This window comes from Schistocerca piceifrons, chromosome 3, assembly GCF_021461385.2.
Source record: "Schistocerca piceifrons isolate TAMUIC-IGC-003096 chromosome 3, iqSchPice1.1, whole genome shotgun sequence".
Classification (NCBI taxonomy): domain Eukaryota; kingdom Metazoa; phylum Arthropoda; class Insecta; order Orthoptera; family Acrididae; genus Schistocerca; species Schistocerca piceifrons.
The window spans coordinates 719,285,394-719,310,837 of record NC_060140.1 but is presented as its reverse complement, the minus strand read 5'-3'; positions in this window follow the sequence as shown (position 1 = coordinate 719,310,837).

Here is a 25,444-nt window from a genome sequence, read left to right as displayed (position 1 = left end):
ACGAACTGTACCGTCAAATCTGTGAGTTTGAAACAGGGCGAATTATTGGCACGAGAGAATGTGAAGCATCGATCCGCTAAATTGCTGCTCGTATGGGACGAAGTATTTCGGCAGTGCAACAGGTGTGTCCAGATTGGTTCACGGAAGGCTGCAGAACACGACGAAATGGGTCAGGTTGAAACTACTGTGTCTTTACTTGGTGAAACTACTGAATGAGGTGAAACTACTGTCTCTTTACTTATTTTTCTCATTTCAAACACTGACCTACAGAATTTTCCCTGACAAAGACAAATTAAACTTAACCTATTCATTTGTTACCCGCAAAATAAAAGCCCAACGCAGTCTGATACAACATGGCTTCAAATAATTAATACAAAAGAATGGCCCTGAATTGCAATAAATCCTAACAATAGCTCATACTTCTTCATGAGTCACTTACCTGACAGAAAATCTTCATATCGCGAACTGCAGCAATCACAGCAAGCAGCAACCATAGCCAGCTAAACAAAAAGATTCTAACTACTATAGACTCTAACTACTAGGAGGCATATGGTTAACAAAAGAAATATTTTGTTTAAGAGCAAACAATGTATTTAGAAGATTTTATCTTACTCATGTGACATCCGGTTCCAAAAATTATATGATAGTCAATAATTCCACTACCCAAACATTACCTACTACATCCATCCTTATTTTACAGTGCATGTCCCATCAACATTGGGTCTCCACTAAAAGAAAAAAAAAAAAGCATGTCGAAACCCTTCTCTATCCGCTCGCTAACTGCTAGTCCGTCCAGCCACAGAATCTCTTTCTGAGGGCGCAGAGCGCTGTCAGGGATATTAATACAGTCTATAGCGCTGCCGACATACAAACATACAAACAGGCTGAAACTTCCTGGCAGGTTAAAACAGTGTGCCGGACAGAGACTCGAACTCGGGACCTTTGCCTTTCGCGGGCAAGTGAACTACCATCTGAGCTACCCAAGCACGACTCACGACCCGTCCTCACAGCTTAAATTCTGCCAGTACCTCGTCTCCTACCTTCCAAACTTCACAGAAGCTCTCCTGTGAAACTTCACAGAAGCTCTCCTGTGAAACTTCACAGAAGCTCTCCTGTATGCAGTATACATACACCTCAGATGTATTTCAGACCCTGTGACACACAAATGGGCACTAACCGAGACCGAAAGAACAGAAAGCACATTATTCACACTCTCCCCCCCCCCCATAGTGCATTAAATTGAATAAAAACACTACCGAATCTGCATATGCCGCCAAGGAACCTCCACCAACAACTTGCTACTGCTATATACAAGAGGGCTATTAAGGTTTCATAATGTTCTGACAACAACAATATAAAATTCAAAAGGCTTATAAATACACTAAAGTGACAGAAGTCATGGGTACCTCCTAATGTCTTGTAGGATTTCCTTTTACCCGGAATAGTGCAGCATCCCGGCGTAGCACAGACTCGACAAGACGTTTGAACTCCACTCCAGAAATATCGAGCCATGCTGACTTTATACCCGTCCATAATTGCGGAAGTGTTGCCGGTGCACGAAATGACCTCTCGATTATGCCCCATGAATGTTCTGTGCGATTCATGTCGGGCGATCTGAGTGGACAAATCATTCTGTCGTACTGTCCAGAACGTTCATGATACCGTTCGCGAATAATTGTCACCCAGTGGCATGGCGCAGTGTCATCCGTAAAAATTCCATCGCCCATCGTTGTCTGGGAACATGAAGTTCATGAATCGCTGAAAATAACCTCCAAGTAGCCGAAAATAACTATTTCCAGTCTATGATTGGTTCAGTTGGACCAGAGTACCCAGCCCATTCCATATTAACACAGTCCATGGAGCCATCACCAGTTTGCACAGTGGCTTGTTGACGACTTAGGTCTATGGTTTCCTGTGGTCTGCGACTCACTCGAATCCTACCATCAGCTCTTACCAACTCAAATCGGGATTCATCTGACCAGGCGGCGGTTTTCCAGTCGTCTAGGGTCCAACCGATAATGGCCACGAGCCCAAGAGAAGGGCTGCACACGATATCGCTATGTTAGCAAAGTCACTTGCATCGGTCGTCTGCTGCCGTAGCCCATTAACGCCAAACGTCGCCACACTGTGCTAACGGATACATTCGTCGTACGTGCCACATTTGTTTCAACTGTTGTTTCACGCAGTGTTCCTTGTCTGTTAGCACTGACAACTCTACGCATACGCCGCTGTTCTCGGTCGTTGAGGGAAGGCTGTCGGCCACTGCGTTGTCCTGGAGAGAGTTAATACCTAAAAACTGGTATTATCGGAACACTCTTGAGTCTGTGGATGTCAGGATATTCAATTACTTAACGCTTTTCGAAATGGAATGTCCGATGCTTCTAGTTCCAACTGACTCTCTGCGTTCAGAGTCTGTTTATTCCCGTCGTGCTGCCATAATAATGTCGGAAACTTTTTCACATGAATCACCTGAGTACAAATGACAGCTCTCCCACTGTACTGCCCTTCTATACCTTGTGTACACAATGCTACCGCAATCTGTGTGTGCCTATCGCTATACCACGACTTTTGTCACAGTGTATTTACAGCAGCAGAACACGCCTTCATTGTGATAAAAAGAGAATACAGAAATCTCTCTTGTACGCCCTCAGTGTGGAGATAAGACACAATAAAAAATGACACTCACATACACCCCTTTGCCACAATCTGTTATATCAGACCCTGTTACAGACACTTTGTATTCTAAACTCATACAACAGCACTGACTGTCTTCACTGTACTTGGCCACTGCCGTATAGTGATCTTAATCTGACACCTTGTCAGCTACTCACCAAATAGTTCAGGTCACTAAAGCACACACCTAGTGCTTCGTATATTATAGATACAACAACGTTTCACTATCTGGTTATGGTAATTGTCTTCTTTGCCCACTGGCTAAAGGCACACCACCCACCAGGTATGTGGTGTCCATGACAGCTTGGCCATGCCCCAGATTGACTGTTGACTGCACAAGCTGCCCAGCTGCTCAGTACACAACATTCCAGCTGAACTCCATCTCAGCTGCTGGCTGCCAACCAGGTCTGGTAAGTCCAACTATGGCGTGCCACACCAACCCCAAAACAAGTCTGAACAGCAGGCAACACCATGCCTGGCATTGCATCTTGAGTCATCCACTATAAGCCACCATGAGGGTCTATACAAGGGCGATGTACTTGAGGACAATATTATGGAAATGGAAGAAGATGTAGATGAAGATGAAATGGGAGATACGATACTGCGTGAAGAGTTTGACAGAGCACTGAAAGACAGTCGAAACAAGGCCCCCGGAGTAGACAACATTCCATTGGAACTACTGACGGCCTTGGGAGAGCCAGTCCTGACAAAACTCTACCATCTGGTGAGCAAGATGTATGAGACAGGCGAAATACCCTCAGACTTCAAGAAGAATACAATAATTCCAATCCCAAAGGAAGCAGCTGTTGACAGATGTGAAAATTACCGAACAATTAGTTTAATAAGCCACAGCTGCAAAATACTAACACGAATTCTTTACAGACGAATGGAAAAACTAGTAGAAGCCGACCTCGGGGAAGATCAGTTTGGATTCCGTAGAAATGTAGGAACACGTGAGGCGATACTGACCTTACGACTTATCTTAGAAGAAAGAGTAAGGAAAGGCAAACCTACGTTTCTAGCATTTGTAGACTTAGAGAAAGCTTTTGACGATGTTGACTGGAATACTCTCTTCCAAATTCTAAAGGTGGCAGGGGTAAAATACAGGGAGCGAAAGGCTGTTTACAATTTGTACAGAAACCAGATGGCAGTTATAAGAGTCGAGGGACATGAAAGGGAAGCAGTTGTTGGGAAGGGAGTAAGACAGGGTTGTAGGCTCTCCCCGATGTTATTCAATCTGTATATTGAGCAAGCAATAAAGGAAGCAAAAGAAAAATTCGGAGTAGGAATTAAAATCCATGGAGAAGAAATAAAAACTTTGAGGTTCGCCGATGACATTCTAATTCTGTCAGAGACAGCAAAGGACTTGGAAGAGCAGTTGAATGGAATGGATAGCGTCTTGAAAGGAGGATATAAGATGAACATCAACAAAAGCAAAACGAGGATAATGGAATGTAGTCGAATTAAGTCGGGTAATGCTGAGGGAATTAGATTAGGAAATGAGACAGTTAAAGTAGTAAAGGAGTTTTGCTATTTGGGGAGCAAAATAACTGATGATGGTCGAAGTAGAGAGGATATAGAATGTAGACTGGCAATGGCAAGGAAAGCGTTTCTGAATGAGAGAAATTTGTTAACATCGAGTATAAATTTAAGTGTCAGGAAGTCATTTCTGAAAGTATTTGTATGGAGTATAGCCATATATGGAAGTGAAACATGGACGATAAATAGTTCGGACAAGAAGAGAATAGAAGCTTTCGAAATGTGGTGCTACCGAAGAATGCTGAAGATTAGATGGGTAGATCACATAACTAATGAGGAAGTATTGAATAGGATTGGGGAGAAGAGAAGTTTGTGGCACAACTTGACCAGAAGAAGGGATCGGTTGGTAGGACATGTTCTGAGGCATCAAGGGATCACCAATTTGGTATTGGAGGGCAGAGTGGAGGGTAAAAATCGTAGAGGGAGACCAAGAGATGAATACACTAAGCAGATTCAGAAGCATGTAGGTTGCAGTAGGTACTGGGAGATGAAGAAGCTTGCACAGGATAGAGTAGCATGGAGACCTGCATCAAACCAGTCTCAGGACTGAAGACCACAACAACAACAAGCCACCATGGCTTCCAGTGGACGATGACATTATAGTCACTGCATGTCCCTGTCCTGCTGACAGATCCAGACTCAGCCTGCTTCCATTGACAACCCTAGTTCTTGCCCAAAGACTGACCACTGGCTACACACTGCTGGATTTCCAGCTGCTCCACAGTGGGCCTCAGCAGGCCTGTCACTGGACTCCAGGGGATTTTGGTAGTTCCAAGCTGTGCTGAACACTCTGCTCATTCACCGTCCAGTTAGTTAGCCAGTCCCATTCTGAGTGTACAGGCACGCTGCAGCTGTGTGGTGGACCCTGCCTGTGCCCAGTGGCATGGCAGTTTTCACCATGCCAACACAGGAGGTAAAACGACAGAGTGTGGGGTAGCATGTAGAGGTCGATGCTAGCAGGTAGCGGTGTGCCGGTGGAGTCGACAGACACTGACCCTAGACCCGCCTGCCATAAAATGATACCCACAAAAGTGAATCTGCCAGAGCAGACCACCTTGGCATGGGGATTGGCCAACTGGTCGGCCTGTAAATGGGTGATTTTACTCTGACGGCTCCCCCCGTCGGAGGTTCGAGTCCTCCCTTGGGCATGGTTGTGTGTGCTGTCCTTAGAGTAAGTTAGTTTAAGTTGGATTAAGTAGTGTGTAAGCCTAGGGACCGATGACCGCAGCAGTTTGGTCCCATAGAGCTTACAACAAATTTCCAATTTACTTTACTCTGACACATCCAGGCCCAGTCCACCACTACACACAACCTTGGCCGCCATAGCAATCCTTGGCTCCAACAGTGCACCACAGTGTTGTCCACCGCTTCCACCATAGTTGAGGAGCAGGCCTCCAGATGACGTTGTCGGTGTGATTCATTGCAACAGTGGCACATCTTCCACGCCGCGCCTGCCGAGATAGATTCAGAACGGCGCTACTGCAACGTTGAATGCTACCAGCCATCCCTCTTCCCCTCCCAACCAAGCTACCAGAGCCAGAGCAGTGCTACCACGGCTGGCTAAGTGGGCATCAAGAACTATGTTCTGTGAATTCCAAATTCAAGGTACCCAAAACATTCTATCTGATTGACAATTAATTTTTATTAATATGTTAATCGGTTCATTTATAGCGGAAAATTTCACATTGTCTTCATGTATGTTTACAGCAGCCCTTCATACGCTTTCAGTATACGTTGTAGTTGTGGGTAGCGGTTTTTTCGTTCGTAGAGCTAGAAAAATTCCAGTTGAATTCTCATGTAATTTATTTATCACGTCCTTCTGACGATCAGCGGTCCATGAGAAAGTATTTCTATCCAGGTATTCATCAGTTTTAAATAAATGTATAAACAGTGTCAATCTTAGGTACTTAGGTAGCTACCATATCGAATTGCCCGTTACAATACCATCCAAAAATTAGTTTCATTTTTTCTTACTCTTGACGGGTTTTGATATCAACTCTAACATTCTGAATTTACTTCCCAACCACGATCGTAAAGTTACTGAGGTTTCAGACAATTAAGTTTATGCCAGAGCTGTATGTGCAAAGAGTAATTTGTGACTCTGATTTTCCGAAAACGCTCATAATCACGAGGGACATACTGTTCGAGGAAGATCTCAAACTTCCAAGTAAACTGAAATTTTTCACTCATACAAAGTAATTCCAAAGATAAGAGGCAAGTCAAATGCAGGAAAAACAACGTAGGCCTACACAGGATCGTCATATGCCTCACTGTAATATCGGAAAAAAGGTCTTACGAATGTGCGTCCATCTTGTTTACAGTGTTGGGATTAAAATTACGGCTGAACATATTGTCAAGACATGAAACTTTTCCCTAATTTAACACAATTCAAATTAATTAGAAGAAAAGTAGATTATCCAACAAACGTTGTGGGTGTTCTCAACCTGAGGATTTTTCCTGTGTTAACGTGAAATTCGTCGGACAGTTAAATTTTTCAATAAATGTATCACCCCAAAATTTTCCTCGGTGTTGAGTGTAGAAATGGAATTTCAGCACAAATCAATAGACAAAGTAAATGTCAACCCACGGACCACTCTCTTTCAAATAATTTTGACAAGCATTTATAGGCTCGACAGAATACTATTATTACAATAACACTTAACGCACATTGATCTAGGTAAGAAGCAGGTTTTAGTTTTCCATCAACATTACTGGTAGTTGAAAAATTGAAGTCGTAAGTAATTCTAAGAAATTATATGTCCTTAAATCAGAGGAAGCATATCAACGCCTTGCTGTTTCATGATAAAATTATCACTTGCGCAAATGAAGATGCCCTCAAAAGTACAATACGAACATATCAGAACCAGTAGCAGAAGTACTGGCTTTCAAATAAATGCATGCAATTAGATCAAAGATTTGTGCAGATACGCAACCCATAGGACACGTGTCGCACTGCAGTACCTAGAATATTGCTTAAGCTATGATAAAAACGTTCGCTGATTCGAAATAAACTGTTTGTTTATTCAACCACGACGAGCTACTTTCAGCAGCTGGTAACTAACAAGTGAAATAGGTATCACTGAATGCGTCCTTTGAGTATCAAAAGCATAAGCATATTTGCACAAGACGTTAGATGTTGATGCACTGATGACGCATTTGATAGCGGCCATGTGGCTAAACTTAGATAGGAAACATCTCAGTTATAAATGATTTCAGAATACCTCTCTGGCCTCAAAATTCCTCTGACCCTAGCTGATACCCACCTTCATCGCTGCAACTGCCAAGTGAAATCTTCTATTAGTAATACTTCAGTAGGAAGCAATGCAGCGATACCTTGGTGAATTCTGAACCACTCTCATTTCGCCGAACCGACGAGCAGGAAAGAAACGTTGATTGCTGTCGATATTATTTATTTTTTCCTCTTTCGAACTAAACCTGCTGTCGTAAGGTGAATTTTAAAATATAAATGGTAAGTGTGACAATAATTGAGACAAAGTGTTCATAAAACCATTACATAGAGTCGAATATATGTATTACTGCTAATCTATCCGTATACCCATCAAGTAGATGCGCCATTTTATATACGTAGTATGACCTGTTATTCCTGGAGATACTGTTGCACCGTCACTCAGAGTCTATAATTAACGATTCAGTGTTGATAATGCACTGTAAGAATGGAGTAGCTAATATTACTGAATACATTACTACAGTTGGAGTACCGTTGATTGCACACATGCCAGGCCAGCCCCAGCAATCTCTCCCGCAGGAAATTTGGGCCATAATTATGATAGGGCGTAGTTATAACCTTCTGGAAGCACAGTTTTTAAACCTTCGCGAGCGCCGGTTGTTTGTCTCTTGCTGCGTCCCATTGTAGCTGCCTAATGCCCGACCGCAAACTACTGTACAACGGAGTGAAACCAGTGCCCTCCTATTCGCGGAATACGCAAGAAAAGGGGGGCTGTGGACACATACGTCCAGCGTGTTTTGAAATCTTATTCGAGACCACATGTTATTCAACTCAAAAAATGGTAAGTAATGTGCGAACGTAATACGCGAACCTCATACACTTACATATATGTTCAATATTATTTTTACCGTATTCTCGTACCGATATTCTATAGCTATATGTGTGCTACAGAATCAAAATGAATGAACCGAAGCCGCTGAAGAATTATTACGAACTGAAGTTATGATTTTCAATTTATTTCTTTATTTACAATGAATGTACTAGCGCCTTTGTTATTGTTGGAGGAATTGTTGTTGCCGAAAGTCGAGGATTTTGAGAAGTTTTCTTACTGAAGATGTAATCCACCATGCACCAAACTGATATCTGTTCCATTCTTAGGAAATGATTCTTACAGGATGAAGTGTCTTTTAGTGAAAAATTGTTACTATAATGTTTACTTCTCAACAGACAAATGTTTAAAGAAGAAACTTCTGCATACAGTGTAAAATACTGGTGACTCATTTTCCAATTCAGGCGTCTATAAATTGACCTGCAATGATTTCACATGCTATTACATCTGTTAATCAGGCAGTATTGTGAAGACAACATAGAAAGAGAATCTGTTAGGAAAGAAAGGAATGAATGAATATAGTTCTACGTTGCCTAACACTTATCGATTGCAAACTATACATTGAAAAATTAGGAAGACGCAGTTATTTGGCACAGAGAAGTCAAAGGGCGCAACATGGATCTTAGGGAAGAATTAGGTAACTTTAAACAACTAAAGCCCAGGGACGGAAATTTACTGAACGACCATCAGCATCTTGCTTGCAGGCAAATTTTGAAGGCTTCAGACCTATACTGAGAATGAAATATTCATGTGGTAGCCAGTAGCCTTTGCGAGTCGCTCATTCCTCAAAATTATAATATGCATTATTTGTGCACATTTCTTCGTTTCCCCCTTTTTACATTTTGTGAAGACATCGATTTTACCCAGTCTCATTACTGTATGTTTTCACTTTACAGTAACCCATGCAACTAATAACTTTCGTCGTTACGCACATTCATCACAGAGTGTTCACACATCAACTTTATTAGTGTTCTTAAGATAATGTACATGTGGTCTTGTAATGGTCTTAATGTAAGTTATCATATTTTCTTCACATTAGCTACCCTTAAACATTCTTTATTTCCCATTGTTCTCCCCCTCTCCCCTCCCTCAATGCATTTCCTCTTATTAGCCGTTTATGCCGCGAGCATGCTTCGATCTCGACGCACGCGCCATCTGTCTTGGTTTCCTGTCGGTCGGTGCAGCTCATAACATGACCTGATAAGTTATTTGATCGGTTTTGTTTCTAGGTTTTAGATATTCTTACTTGACAAGCCCTGATCATAGGGGCCATCATATTTAATAACATATACTATTACATGGGCTGACAGCACATTTTCAATGGACAAATGTCAGATAGCTTCACCGAGCGAGATAGCGTAGTGGTTAGCACACTGGACTCGCATTCGGGAGACGACGGTTCAATCCCACGTCCGGCCATCCTGGTCTAGCTTTTCTGTGATTTCCCTAAATCGCATCGGGCAAATGCCGGGATGGTTTCTTTGAAAAGACACGGCCGACTTCCTCCCCCATCCTTCCCTAATACAATGAGACCGATGACCTCGCTGTTTGGTCACCTCCTCCAAATCAACCCAACCCACTCAGATCGCTTCATTGCCTGGTGTTTCGCTAACGTGACATTTTAGTAAGCCTAGTTTTTCATGTTTTGCGGTTATGTTTTATTATATATATGATATTCCCACCCTTGTATGGGCATGTAGTCTCTGTATGACACGTAGTTTTGACATATATAATTGGGTTTGTAATTATTGCTGTTACGTTGTCTTTCTGGTTACACGTAATTCTGAGGAAGACGAAACCATGGTGAAAGATTGAACAAAACCAACTTCTGTTACTTCTGTTGTCCGCTTTGGATTCATATTTTACTGACTTCTAACCGTTGCTGAAGCACAGCCATGTTCAAAATACTAATAGTGATTACATATTTTTATTTGTTTATTGCACATACTCCAAATAACATCTGTGAAAACTTATTGGTATTATAGAATGAGATTTTCACTCTGCAGCGGAGTGTGCGCTGATATGAAACTTCCTGGCAGATTAAAACTGTGTGCCGGACCGAGACTCGAACTCGGCACCTTTGCCTTTCGCGGGCAAGTGCTCTACCAGCTGAGCTACCCGAGCAGTTTTAATCTGGCAGGAAGTTTCATATCAGCGCACACTCCGCTGCAGAGTGAAAATCTCATTCTGGAAAAATCCGGCAGGCTGTGGCTAAGCCATGTCTCCGCAATATCCTTTCTTTCAAGAGTGCTGGTTCTGCAAGGATCGCAGAAGAACTTCTGTAAAGTTTGGAAGTAGGAGACGAGATACTGGCAGAAATAAAGCTGTGAGGACGGAGCGTGAGTCGTGCTTGGGTAGCTCAGTTGGTAGAGCACTTGCCCGCGAAAGGCAAAGGTCCCGATTTCGAGTCTCGGTCGGGCACACAGTTTTAATTTGCCAGGAAGTTTCTTATTGGTATTATGTTTGTTATAATATAATTAACATTAATTAATTATCATCAAAATGAAATTCTCTTTCCAGTAGCTGGCAGAAAAAGTGCAGTCTCTTATCACGGATCAGCTGAGATTTTGAGCAAAAGTGGATCATGTCGAGATATATGTTTCCATTACAGACATTTCTGTAATAAGCATTGTTTATGGACAGCATATGCAAACATTTACTAAACAACAGCGGTCCTTCGTTACCACACTGTAACCCCTGATCTACTCATCTTCACGTTCACCACCGCCCGCAGCTCATGGTCTCACGGTCGCGCTCTCGCTTCCCCAGCACGGGGTCCCAGTTTCGTTTCCCGGCGGGGTCAGGGATTTTCACTTGCCTCGACATGACTGGGTGTTTGTGTTGCCCTCTTCATTTCATCATCATTCATAAAAGTGCCGACATTGGACTGAGCAATGGTTGGGAGTTTGTACGTGCGCTGAAAACCGCTCAGTTGAGCTCCCCACAAACTAACATCGTAAACTTTCACCAACGCACAATCTTCACTATCTCCGCCTTCTGATGTTAAATTTAGGCAGAAGACATGCTACGCATGGGCTGTGAAAACAAGCAGTTTCTTGTGATTCTTTAACTTTTCTTAAGCTCTCTCTTATTGCTTCTGTCTTCCACACATGCAGATCATGAGAATTTTTTTAGCATTTCCCTTCGTTCCACATTTGCAGTTTATTTATCCATTTCAAATTTTACAACATTTAGCAAGTGTCTGGAATCTGAAATGACAGATTAAAATCTTCATTACAGCATTGTTTGTAGCCCATGCTTTCATGGCCTGCCATTCTGTTTGCCAGCAAAAATCTTAAATACAGCAAATTTTGCTATTAGTACCTTATTCCCGTATTGTACTACAGTTCTACTTAAGACTTGGGACATACAAGTGTGTAATACACAGTTGTGTTTTTACTTACATTTATCGTCTCCAAAGTTACCGTAAACGTGAGTATCGAAATCAGGCTTCGCTACGTTCAACACTAGATGAACATAACCCATCTTATTACTGAAAAATAGAGATCACGCTTCCTAGAATTACAGAAATCAAGCCGGCCGGAGTGGCCGAGCGGTTAAAGGCGCTACAGTCTGGAACCGCACGACCGCTACGGTCGCAGGTTCGAATCCTGCCTCGGGCATGGATGTGTGTGATGTCCTTAGGTTAGTTAGGTTTAAGTAGTTCTAAGTTCTAGGGGACTTATGACCACAGCAGTTGAGTCCCATAGTGCTCAGAGCCATTTGAACCATTTGAACAGAAAGCAGTTAACAGATGACGAGGAAATTTGAAATCCGCGACATGGCCCACTTTATCTCTGACAGATCACTGTCGCAGTTGCAAGTAGTAATGCACAACCCAAAAATGCTAAAGTTTGACAAGGTCCACATTTTACTCGAGCGTCCAGTTGCCTGTAGGATCTAGTTTCGCAGTAGGCGCTAGCGATATGTGTGATATGAGTAGCGCTGGAAGTGGAAATAGCCTTCCACGAAGTGTACGGTGGGCTGCAGGAACTGAGAGACGCGAGCAGTAGTTCGCAACAGTAGAGTATGGGCGGAATTGGTGGTATTCCGGTAGCGCGGCTACTGCACGCTCGCTGCCAGCGAACGCCACGGAACGGCTGGTCGACCGCGAAACGTACAGTATAGATCCACTACACTGGTTCCCATGCATCACCGCTCTCTCCAACACACCATCATGTACTTCTAGGAGAATGCAAGACGTCTCAATAGGACGGTAAATACTCATCCCCAAAGTAACTGGTACACTGCAGTTACGAAATCATCTACCGTATTCTCTACAAGGAACAGCAGTGTTTCCACTGCAGAGGCCGTAAACAAATACCATATCGGCATACTCAGTATTTGCAAACACATGTTGCGCGCTTGAATGATACAGTACAATTGGCACACAAAACGCAGCCTCAGTTGAAAAATTCAGTTACGTTCACTCAGACGCAACTTCACAATCTGAACTTCAAAATATGAGTTACAATCAATAAACAAACCCGTACAACTGGAATAACAACACGCGAAATGAAAACTTAATTCTCTAACCAACTGTATTCCGTAATCAATAAGAATTGGTTCAAATGGCTCCAAGAGCTATGGGACTTAACTTCTAAGGTCATCAGTCCCCTCGGACTTAGAACTACTTAAACCTAACTAAGCTAAGGACATCACACACATCCATGCCCGCGGCAGGATTCGAACCTGCGACCGTAGCGGTCACGCGGTTCCAGACTGTAGCGCCTAGATCCGCTCGGCCACTACGACCGGCGTGACCGCTACGGTCGCAGGTTCGAATCCTGCCTCGCGCTTGGATGTGTGTGATGTCCTTAGGTTAGTCAGGTTCAAATGGCTCTGAACACTATGGGACTCAACATCTTAGGTCATAAGTCCCCTAGAACTTAGAACTACTTAAACCTAACTAACCTAAGGACATCACACACACCCATGCCCGAGGCAGGATTCGAACCTGCGACCGTAGCAGTCCCGCGGTTCCGGACTGCAGCGCCAGAACCGCTAGACCACCGCGGCCGGCGGTTAGTCAGGTTTAAGTAGTTCTATGTTCTGCCCCCCCCCCCCCCCCCCCCCCCATGAACCATGGACCTTGCCGTTGGTGGGGAGGCTTGCGTGCCTCAGCGATACAGATAGCCGTACCGTAGGTGCAACCACAACAGAGGGGTATCTGTTGAGAGGACAGACAAACGTGTGGTTCCTGAAGAGGGGCAGCAGCCTTTTCAGTAGTTGCAAGGGCAACAGTCTGGATGATTGACTGATCTGGCCTTGTAACAATAACCGAAACGGCCTTGCCGTGCCGGTACTGCGAACGGCTGAAAGCAAGGGGAAACTACAGCCGTAATTTTTCCCGAGGGCATGCAGCTTTACTGTATGATTACATGATGATAGCGTCCTCTTGGGTAAAATATTCCGGAGGTAAAATAGTCCCCCATTCGGATCTCCGGGCGGGGACTACTCAAGAGGATGTCGTTATCAGGAGAAAGAAAACTGGCGTTCTACGGATCGGAGCGTGGAATGTCAGATCCCTTAATCGGGCAGGTAGGTTAGAAAATTTAAAAAGGGAAATGGATAGGTTGAAGTTAGATATTGTGGGAATTAGTGAAGTTCGGTGGCAGGAGGAACAAGACTTCTGGTCAGGTGACTACAGGGTTATAAACATAAAATCAAATGGGGGTAATGCAGGAGTAGGTTTAATAATGAATAGGAAAATAGGAATGCGGGTAAGCTACTACAAACAGCATAGTGAACGCATTATTGTGGCCAAGATAGATACGAAGCCCACACCTACTACAGTAGTACAAGTTCATATGCCAACTAGCTCTGCAGATGACAAAGAAATTGAAGAAATGTATGATGAAATAAAAGAAATTATTCAGATTGTGAAGGGAGATGAAAATTTAATAGTCATGGGTGACTGGAATTCGAGTGTAGGAAAAGGGAGAGAAGGAAACATAGTAGGTGAATATGGATTGGGGGACAGAAATGAAAGAGGAAGCTGCCTGGTAGAATTTTGCACAGAGCACAACATAATCATAACTAACACTTGGTTTAAGAATCATGAAAGAAGGTTGTATACATGGAAGAACCCTGGAGATACTAAAAGGTATCAGATAGATTATATAATGGTAAGACAGAGATTTAGGAACCAGGTTTTAAATTGTAAGACATTTCCAGGGGCAGATGTGGACTCTGACCACAATCTATTGGTTATGACCTGTAGATTAAAACTGAAGAAACTGCAAAAAGGTGGGAATTTAAGGAGATGGGACCTGGATAAACTGAAAGAACCAGAGGTTGTACAGAGATTCAGGGAGAGCATAAGGGAGCAATTGACAGGAATGGGGGAAATAAATACAGTAGAAGAAGAATGGGTAGCTTTGAGGGATGAAGTAGTGAAGGCAGCAGAGGATCAAGTAGGTAAAAAGACGAGGGCTAGTAGAAATCCTTGGGTAACAGAAGAAATATTGAATTTAATTGATGAAAGGAGAAAATATAAAAATGCAGTAAGTGAAACAGGCAAAAAGGAATACAAACGTCTCAAAAATGAGATCGACAGGAAGTGCAAAATGGCTAAGCAGGGATGGCTAGAGGACAAATGTAAGGATGTAGAGGCCTATCTCACTAGGGGTAAGATAGATACCGCCTACAGGAAAATTAAAGAGACCTTTGGAGATAAGAGAACGACTTGTATGAATATCAAGAGCTCAGATGGAAACCCAGTTCTAAGCAAAGAAGGGAAAGCAGAAAGGTGGAAGGAGTATATAGAGGGTCTATACAAGGGCGATGTACTTGAGGACAATATTATGGAAATGGAAGAGGATGTAGATGAAGATGAAATGGGAGATATGATACTGCGTGAAGAGTTTGACAGAGCACTGAAAGACCAGAGTCGAAACAAAGCCCCCGGAGTAGACAATATTCCATTGGAACTACTGACGGCCGTGGGAGAGCCAGTCCTGACAAAACTCTACCATCTGGTGAGGAAGATGTGTGAGACAGGCGAAATACCCTCAGACTTCAAGAAGAATGTAATAATTCCAATCCCAAAGAAAGCAGGTGTTGACAGATGTGAAAATTACCGAACTATCAACATAATAAGTCACAGCTGCAAAATACGAACACGAATTCTTTACAGACGAATGGAAAAACTAGTAGAAGCCAACCTCGGGGAAGATCAGTTTGGATTCCGTAGAAACACTGGAACACGTGAGGCAATACTGACCTTACGACTTATCTTAGAAGAAAGAGTAAGGAAAGGCAAACCTACGTTTCTAGCATTTATAGACTTAGAGAAAGCTTTTGACAATGTTGACTGGAATACTCTCTTTCAAATTCTAAAGGTGGCAGGGGTAAAATACAGGGAGCGAAAGGCTATTTACAATTTGTACAGAAACCAGATGGCAGTTATAAGAGTCGAGGGACATGAAAGGGAAGCAGTGGTTGGGAAGGGAGTAAGACAGGGTTGTAGCCTCTCCCCGATGTTGTTCAATCTGTATATTGAGCAAGCGGTAAAGGAAACAAAAGAAAAATTCGGAGTAGGTATTAAAATTCATGGAGAAGAAATAAAAACTTTGAGGTTCGCCGATGACATTGTAATTCTGTCCGAGACAGCAAAGGACTTGGAAGAGCAGTTGAATGGAATGGACAGTGTCTTGAAAGGAGGATATAAGATGAACATCAACAAAAGCAAAACAAGGATAATGGAATGTAGCCTAATTAAGTCGGGTGATGCTGAGGGAATTAGATTAGGAAATGAGGCACTTAAAGTAGTAAAGGAGTTTTGCTATTTGGGGAGCAAAATAACTGATGATGGTCGAAGTAGAGAGGATATAAAATATAGGCTGGCAATGGCAAGGAAAGCGTTTCTGAAGAAGAGAAATTTGTTAACATCCAGTATTGATTTAAGTGTCAGGAAGTCATTTCTGAAAGTATTCGTATGGAGTGTAGCCATGTATGGAAGTGAAACATGGACGATAAATAGTTTGGACAAGAAGAGAATAGAAGCTTTCGAAATGTGGTGCTACAGAAGAATGCTGAAGATTAGATGGGTAGATCACATAACTAATGAGGAAGTATTGAATAGGATTGGGGAGAAGAGAAGTTTGTGGCACAACTTGACCAGAAGAAGGGATCGGTTGGTAGGACATGTTCTGAGGCATCAAGGGATCACCAATTTAGTATTGGAGGGCAGCGTGGAGGGTAAAAATCGTAGAGGGAGACCAAGAGATGAATACACTAAGCAGATTCAGAAGGATGTAGGTTGCAGTAGGTACTGGGAGATGAAGAGGCTTGCACAGGATAGAGTAGCATGGAGAGCTGCATCAAACCAGTCTCAGGACTGAAGACCACAACAACAACAACAATGTTCTAGGGGACCGATGACCTCAGAAGTTAAGTCCCATAGTGCTCAGAGCCATTTTTTGTAGCGGTCACGCGGTTCTAGACTGTAGCGCCTATAACCGCTCGGCCAACCCGGCCGGCAATAAGAATTGGACCTATGCTATATTTAATACTTTATTCCAATTAGTATTTCCTTCTGTCTCCTAAAATACACTCAAAAAAACAGGAAAAAGAAGAAAGAGAAAGAAAGAAAGAAAGACGCACCACGAACGAATCACCCGTACCGGACCGAAATCGGCTGATGTTATGTACATGTAAGACAAACAAATGATTCCAATTTCAGAAAAATTGGACAGTATCGCTGTAAGGGTACCACGGATGACAACTAAGTAGGTCCTGCTATGAAAAAGAAGTGGCACCTCACTCCACCACTCAAAGATGTCGTGCCGTGCGGCGGGCGACAGCACGTTGAGACAGAGACTTTTTGAAGTTTTATGTAGCACCTCCATTTGTTCATTTATATTGCTCACTTCATGTTTACTATTCTTTACATGCGCTCCAAATGCTGTCCGATTGCTATGACTGCATTGTTCCCTGTATCGAATTTCAAAATTCCGTCCTGTCTGCCCTATAAAATAACTGTCACATTCACCGCATTTGATCTTGTATACTCCGGAATTGTTGTATTTGATTTGTTTTGTCGTTGCTAGTTTATGTCTTAGACTATGTGCTAGAAGAGATTGAAATATACGCTCATCAAAGGAAAAACCCAGACCTACTACTTAATGAGCAAAGTGATTTTATGCACAGGAGTTATGAGATTTTTGAAGACATGTTTTAGGCTTACTTTTGAATGTAACAGCACCTTCCAGTAAGAACCAGCTGCCCGCAGCTGGAACGGCCCTCAGCGTACTGGCGGGGAGGTGAATTGGGCGCGGCTGGAAGAGGACTTGGCGTGGCGCTGTATACATAATAACGTAGGGAAATCCCCACCACCACCAATCAATAAAAAGAAGAGGAAACGCACAATTTCAAAAGAATATGTCTATCTTTTAATTACATTTTTAAGTTTCTTTATAAAAAAATTTAAATTAGTGTAAGTTATTTCAGTTCATGGTACATGCAAAAAAGATTATTCATTTGTTATTTCTTTAAAAATTGTCTTATTTTTAAGAAAGTATATTCGCCATTAATATGTAAGGCGAAAAAATAACATCTTAGTACGTATGTACAATTCTTACAGATAGAGGGCACATTTTACTTTTACCAATCAGGTTTCTCCAATCTGTGATACAAGGTTTCAACATCTAATAATTTCCGGGTATGCAGCCGGATCCCGTCGACATTCTGCCACGATATTTCGGCCCAGAGACGTCCGGCCGTCATCAGGTGAGTACAAAACTACTGAAGAGCCCAGTTTTTTTTTTTCCTTTATTGAATTTCAATTCCCCCCAAAGGGGGCGGGCTGGCAGCAGCTTAGGACGCTGCTCTGCAGCCTACAGATTTTCTGACAAAGAGCAGGAGAATAAATAATAATAAAAAACAGGCGATAAAATCGGGGACTTAGTGAGTAACAAGGTGAAAAGAAAATGGGGAAATTAAAACAAGCAACAGAGGGATGATGAAGCGAATAAAAATACATACGGAGCAGACAGGGAAAACAATAGACAGTTAAAAAAAAACACGGCGACAGTCTGGATTCTGTTCGCAAAGTATATAAAATTCACACCCAGCGACAGCATGGTTTCTGTTCGCAACACAACACTGAATAGGCACTAGAACACAGCACGAAAAAGACGGCAAAGGTGACACCACAGTCGAGAGCAGGTGGGGGGAAACTGGACAGGAGATGGGAAAACAAAAATGGGGGAAAGGAGAGTAAAAGCGAAGGGGGGGGGGGGGGGGGAACTGGGAAAGGAGCTGATGGAGGATGACGACCCATAAGAGGGGTAGGGGGCAGACGCGACAGGGAGGGGGGTAGGCAGAGGAGGGGAATATAAAAGGACTGGGGGGGAGAAGGGAGGTAGGGAGAGCTGTAGTGGGGAGGAAACAGGACGGAAGGGGGGGGAAGAGGGAGCCCAGGGAAAGGACAGAGGAAAGGAGGGGGAGGGAGGATCAGAGTTGATAGGAAGGATAAATGGAGGGAGAGAGGGCATCATCCGGGAGGGGGAGCTGACGGAAGCCACCTTGGGAAAGGAGATGGAGGGTGTAGAGATGGAGGGTAGGGGGGACACAACGGTGAAGACGTGGCAGGGGGCAAGGATGGGAGAGGAGAGGAGCAACCAGGGGGTGAGGGGGTTCAAGACGGCGGGAGGTGTAGAGGATGCGGATATGTTCGAGGAAGAGGAGCAGATGGGGGAAAGGAATGAGATCATAGAGGATCCGCGTGGGGGACGGGAGGCGGATACGGAAGGCGAGGCGGAGTGCATGATGCTCAAGGATCTGGAGGGACTGATAGAATTTGGGGGGGGCAAATATCCAGCCAGGACTGGCATAACAGAGGATGGGACGGATTAAGGATTTGTAGGTGTGGAGGATGGTAGAGGGGTGCAACCCCCATGTCCGGCCAGAGAGGAGTTTGAGGAGGCGGAGGCGGTTGTGGGCTTTGGATTGGATGGATCGGAGATGAGGGATCCAGGTGAGGTGACGGTCAATGGTGAGGCCAAGGTAGGTGAGGGTGGGGGTGAGACGGACAGGACGTGCGCAGACAGTAAGGGAGAAATCCAGGAGCCGGAAGGAGCGAGTGGTACGACCTACGATGATTGCCTGGGTCTTGGAAGGATTTAGTTTCAGGAGCCATTGGTTACACCATGCAGCAAAAAGGTCAAGGTGATTCTGGAGAAGGCGTTGGGACCGTTGGAGGGTAGGAGCGAGGGCGAGGAATGCGGTGTCATCAGCATATTGCAAGAGGTGCACTGGAGGTGGGGGTTGGGGCATATCTGCCGTGTACAGGAGGTAGAGGAGAGGGGAGAGGACAGAGCCCTGGGGCACACCGGCAGAGGGGTAGAAGGTGCGGGAATTGGCATGATGGATGGTAACGTAGGAGGGGCGGCGGGAGAGGAAGGAGGCCACCAGACGGATGTAGTTGATAGGAAGGGCGTAGGTTCGGAGTTTAAACAGGAGACCGGGATGCCAGACACGGTCGTAGGCCTTTTCAAGGTCAAGTGAGACAAAAATGGCGGAGCGACGGGAGTTAAGCTGGAGGGAGAGGAGATGAGTGAGGCGGAGGAGTTGGTCATCAGCAGAGAAGGAAGGTCGAAAGCCACATTGGGTGTTTGGGAGGAGGTGGTTTTGGTGGAGGTGGAGATGGATGCGCCGGGAAAGGATGGATTCCAAAAGCTTGCTGAACACCGACGTGAGACAGATAGGACGATAGGAAGAGGCATCAGATGGAGGCTTATTGGGTTTGGAGAACATCAGGATACGGGAGGTTTTCCACAGGTCGGGATAGAAGCCAGTGGCAAGGATGACATTGTAGAGGGCGGCAAGGGGGGAAAGGAAGGAGGGAGGGCAGTGTTTGAGGTGGCGGTAGGTAACGCAGTCGTGGCCAGGAGCAGTGTTGCGTTTAGTGTGGAGTGTGAGGCTGATGTCCTGTGTAGTGATGGGAGTGTTAAGTGCAGATGGTGGGGTGTGGCCCAAGTACTGGAAGCTAGGAGCAAGGGGAGGAACAGAGGTATCCGTACGGTCCATGACATCAGGGAAGAGGGAATAATCAAAGTGGGGATCATCTGGGATGGAAAAAACATCAGAGAGGTGGGAGGCAAAGTGGTTGGCCTTACTGAGGTTGTCAGGAAAGGGACGGTCATTAAGGAGGAGAGGGTACTGGGGGGTGGGGCGGTTCCCAGTAAGGCGGTGGAAAGCAGACCAATACTTGGAAGAGTTGATGGGGAGCGTGGTGTTGAGGTGTGTACATGTCTGGCGCCAGGCTCGGCGTTTCTTCGTAACAAGCAGGTTGCGGATGTGTCGCTGTAACTGCCGGTGGCGGGTAAGTGTATCCCGGTCACGAGTGCGGAGAAAAGAGCGGTAGAGGCGGCGGGACTCCCGAAGGAGAAGGACGGCCTGTGGAGGCAGGGCAGGGCGGCGAGGGTGGATGGCTTTGGTGGGGATATGGGTGGCGACGGCGTCAGACAAGGTCTGGTGCAGGAAGGCAGCAGTGCGAGAGATGTCATCAGGAGACTGGAGGGTAAGGTCGTGGCTGTCAACTTGGGTGTGAATGGAATCCCGGTAGGCATCCCAGTTGGCACGGGAGTAATCATGGACAAGTTTAGGAGGGACGTCAGGGCGAGGAGTGTGGCGGGGATGGCGACCATTAGAGATAGTGAGGAGGACAGGAGCATGGTCACTGCCAATGAGGTCAAGGACATCTGTAGTGATGCGCCCAAGAAGGTCGGGAGAGGCAAGGACTACGTCAGGAGTGGTGTTGGATTCGGGCCGGGTATGCTGGGGCAGGGGAACCAGGTCTCCCTGGTGAGAAACTGATGCCACCGCCGGAGGTCGGCAGGATCACGGCTGTGGATATTGAGGTCGGCGGCAATCACGTAGGTGGAGAAGGTGCGGTCAATGTGGGCCAGGAAATCGTACGGGATGGGGGTGCGAGGGCGGACATAAATGGTGGCACAGGTGATGGTAAGGGCGGGGAAGAAGAGGCTGAGGGTGAGATGCTCGGCAGGATTGTTAAGGAGAGGTTGGGGCCGGACTGGGAGGTGCTTGAGGTGGCCTATAGCAACTCCGCCACGTGCCAGAGGGTACGGGTTATCGGTGCGATGTAGGGTGTAAGGGGCAGTGGAGACGGAGATACGGGGCTGAAGGAGGGTTTCCTTGAGGACAAAGGCATCCACGCGGTGCTGACGTAGGGTGTGGAGGAAGAGGAGTTTGTGGGTGGGCAGGGAGCGAATGTTGTGGTACAGGATACGGTACGGTTGTTGTACCATGGGAGTGGAGAGTTAGACGAGGGTGGTGAGGGGGGTGAAGGTGAAGTGGGCCTGGTTGTGGGAGTAAGTGGCATAGGTGGTAAGATGGAAGATGGAACGGGCAGCGAGGGCGATTTGGGAAAGAGTGTGGGAGCGCTGGAAGGGGTGGATGTTTTGGAGCGCAATGGTGGTGAAACGGATGATGTCCTCAGCAGTAGGGGGAGGGCGGAGCGAGTTGTTGGGGTGGATGGGGTCATCAACAGGACAGACAGGGACGGTGAGCTCAGGGGTTACTGGTGGAGGTTTCGCTTTACACTTCGAGGAGTAGGTAGGATGGGGTTCATTACAAGTGTTGCAGGAGGGGGGAGAGGTGAGGTTGGGGCAATGCTTGAGGAAGTGGGAAGCTTTGCAGTGGGGACAAGTAGGGGGGTTCTTGCAGGCAGAGGTAACGTGGTCGTTGTAGGTGAGACAGCGTTGGCAGCGGTAGGATTGGACTGGGGAACGGGAGGGGTCCACCTTATGGCGCTGATTGTAGATGAGGGCTCCCTCGGTGAGGAGGCGGTCAATGGAGGAGGAGGATTCAGTGAATATCCGCATGAGAAAAGTCGGCCCGGCATCATTGAAGATGCGACGGGCCGAGCGGATTTCGATGTCGGGCCGGGAGTTGAGTTCCGCCAACACCTCAGCCTCCGTGATCACGGGGCTAAGCTTCGTGATCACAGCGGTGAAGGTCGGCGGACGTCGGGGAGGTTGAGGCTGACGGGGAGAGGACGGGGTGTGGTAGGGGGTGAGGGTTGCACGTTGGCCAAATTGGATACGAGGGATGCGGGAGAGGAGGTCGGTGTGGAAGGAAGCATTGGGGGATTTTATGAGGACCGAGTCCTTGCGAGGAATCAGTTGGGAGATGGGAGCATTGGGGCAGTATTTCCGGATGGCGAGAGTGAGGGAGCGGGCATCAAGGAATTGAGGGTCAGGATTGGAGAGGACAAAGGTGTGGGTGGCAGGCGTGGCGGGGGCGGGGGTCGGGGCCGCGTCCATGGGAGTGGGTGGGTCACGGGGATTGGGGGTTTTTTTGGAGGAGACTTCGGGGGAAGGGTCAGCATTCGGGCGCTTGGAAGGTTTCGTGGACACCACTGGGTGGGGAGGGGGCAGGGGGACGGGTTGCAGGGGGAGATGGCGGGGGGCAGGACCACCCTGAGCAGCGGAAGACGCAGACGGTGGGGGCGTGGGTGTCACTGAGACTGTGGAACGTCGAGCAGAGATCCGTGCTGGCTTGAAGAGCCCAGGTGCAGTCGCGGTATTTATGCCGAATCTCGCGCATGTGAAATGTACTGGCATCCTACAGCGCATGCGTCAGGTGTTGACATGCGCAGCATAGCCGAATTGTACGTGCTGCCCTCGGTGGTGGAAATAAAGGTTCATCTAGTCATTGAGTATCGAATGACACTGTCGATTCCGCTGTGATTGTATAATTTTAATAACAGGATTCCAATTTTTATCCAGCTGAAAGCCGTTGTCACGATTTATAAGATTATTGGCAAGACGTATTTGCACTGATTCCTTGATTACGGAATCCCAAAAACCGGAAACCGGGGATAAAATTTTTGTTACATTGTATTCCATTGAATGTCCCAAAGAAATACAGTGCTCTCCTACTGCCGATTTTGACGGTTGCCGCAGACGGGTGTATCTTTCATGTTCTATACATCGTTCATGGACAGTTCTTGTCGTCTGGCCAATATATGCAGAGCCACATTCACAGGGAATTTTGTAGACGCCTGCCTTCTTCAGTTGTAAATCGTCTTTAACGGATCCAACCAGGGCCCGGTTCTTTGCTGGTGGACGGAAGATAACCTTGATTTTATTTTTCTTCAGTAATCGGCCTATTTTCGACGACACATTCCCGGCGTATGGAAGGAACGCAGTTGATTTAAAGTCATCATCTGCGTACTCAGTGACAATTCGTGGCGGGCCGCATCAAACTAATCAAAAGACGGACGACCACCACTCATCGTAACAAAACTATTTACATGTGAATACAGCCGCAGGCAACAGATGGTATCCTGTAAAGCGAAGTCAGAGAGACAATACTACAGAGTGAATCTCACCTTGACTTGTCACAGCAAAGACTCCTGTTATATAGCATTTCATGTCTTCGGGAATAGTTGGTGTCTTCCTGTAGACACTTTAACACTACCGCTCCCTTTTTTCAACTAAAAAGTATTTTTACGACATTATTGATGTTGTATTTGCATTTATTTATCAGAACAAACTGACATGTAAATGCGTTGTTGAATATGTCGGGAAACAGCAGTGCAAAATACCAGTTTAAGAACTGTTGTTACGATGAGTAGAAAAACTACTCATCTTGTTTTGTAGTGCTGTTTGTGGCTGCGGTTGTAGTCTTTATAACGTCTGGGGAATGATTTTCTGTCCTCCGTATTGAATGTTAGTGAAGATGCTAGTTCACTGTTGTTAGACATCGTGGTTTATTTCCAATTCACACACGACAAGCAATCAACTTCATGTTTCCGCGTTATGTACTTTGCTAAAGAGAATCTTCCCACATGACAAGATCATAAATCGTGTCAAGTACGTATTCCATTAAAAGTCACAGTTTTAATGCAAAAAGACATACATGTGGCACATTTAATTCACAGTACTCACACCAAATGTCCTCAGCTACTATAAAACCCTTTTTTAAAATGTCGGACAGGTAACAAAGCAAGTTTTAAATCTAACTTAAAATCGTTACTCTTGGACAACTCTTTCTACTCTATTGACGAATTTATACTTAATAAACGGTAGCTGGTAAAAAAAATAGAGAGAAAACAACTTGTTTTAAGTGTAGTTGCATAGTAGGGCTAAAATAGTTATGTGTTCATTATCGTTAACACCAAACATGCGTACATATCCCCTAAACTGACTCGTTCCACATCATTTCGATAAAAGAATCGTTCAAATGAGCTACGGAACATGTAAAAAAACTAAATAGTTAACTAACCATATGTTGTTCTATCCCATTTCCATTGAAAGAGTTGCTTTCTCCAGTTCCCTACCAACACTGGCCTACTTGAAAGCCAATCGAAGACTGTCTAACTCTTTGATGAAAAGCACCAATGACATATTTAATAGCAAGAAATTCTAGATCTTTCCAGAACCATTAATTAAGTAAATTAAACATTGTACATAAATACCTAGTAAACATAACTCTGGATATAAACAAAATTTACCGAAATGAAGTAATTATATATGTTATTGAACACTATTTTGAAATGGAATTTTCGTAACCAAAGACCGAAGAACGTGCAATATGTGCCAATTATGGTCAAACGAAACAAATGGATTTTATATAATAAATAATTTCTTTAAATTTGCAGATAAAAATGGAGTTCCAAAATATTAAAGAAAACATGAAAAATAAAGAGATTTAAATAAATTTTCACACACAAAACATCGAACTCATATGCTCCCTTATAAAAAATTGTATTTGCAGTTTTTAGCTAAACATAGCTTGAAAAAGAATCGAATCGCAAATTTCATCAATCAGGATAGGTATCGTAATCTACTGTCGAACAAAGGCTTCTTTAAAGCAGATACCTTATAATCTCTTGTTTCGGATGTGTTAGTTCTGGCGGGTGAATCCCCCATTTTGTGTGACCCGAATGACTGATCCGACGACCTCCGAATGTTCTGTTACGAATATCTGTGATAATCTGGGGGGAATCGACGAACTGTCACGTTGGTAGCACGTGGATTGCCTAATGTACGGAGGGGAGTGTTCCAGTAACTGTGGTAACATATACGTTAGGAACTGTCGACACATGTTGCTAATTAAAATCCCTTAAATGAAATCGGGAACATTGACGCAGTTTTTGAAATGCCGCACGTTAACAGACCAAG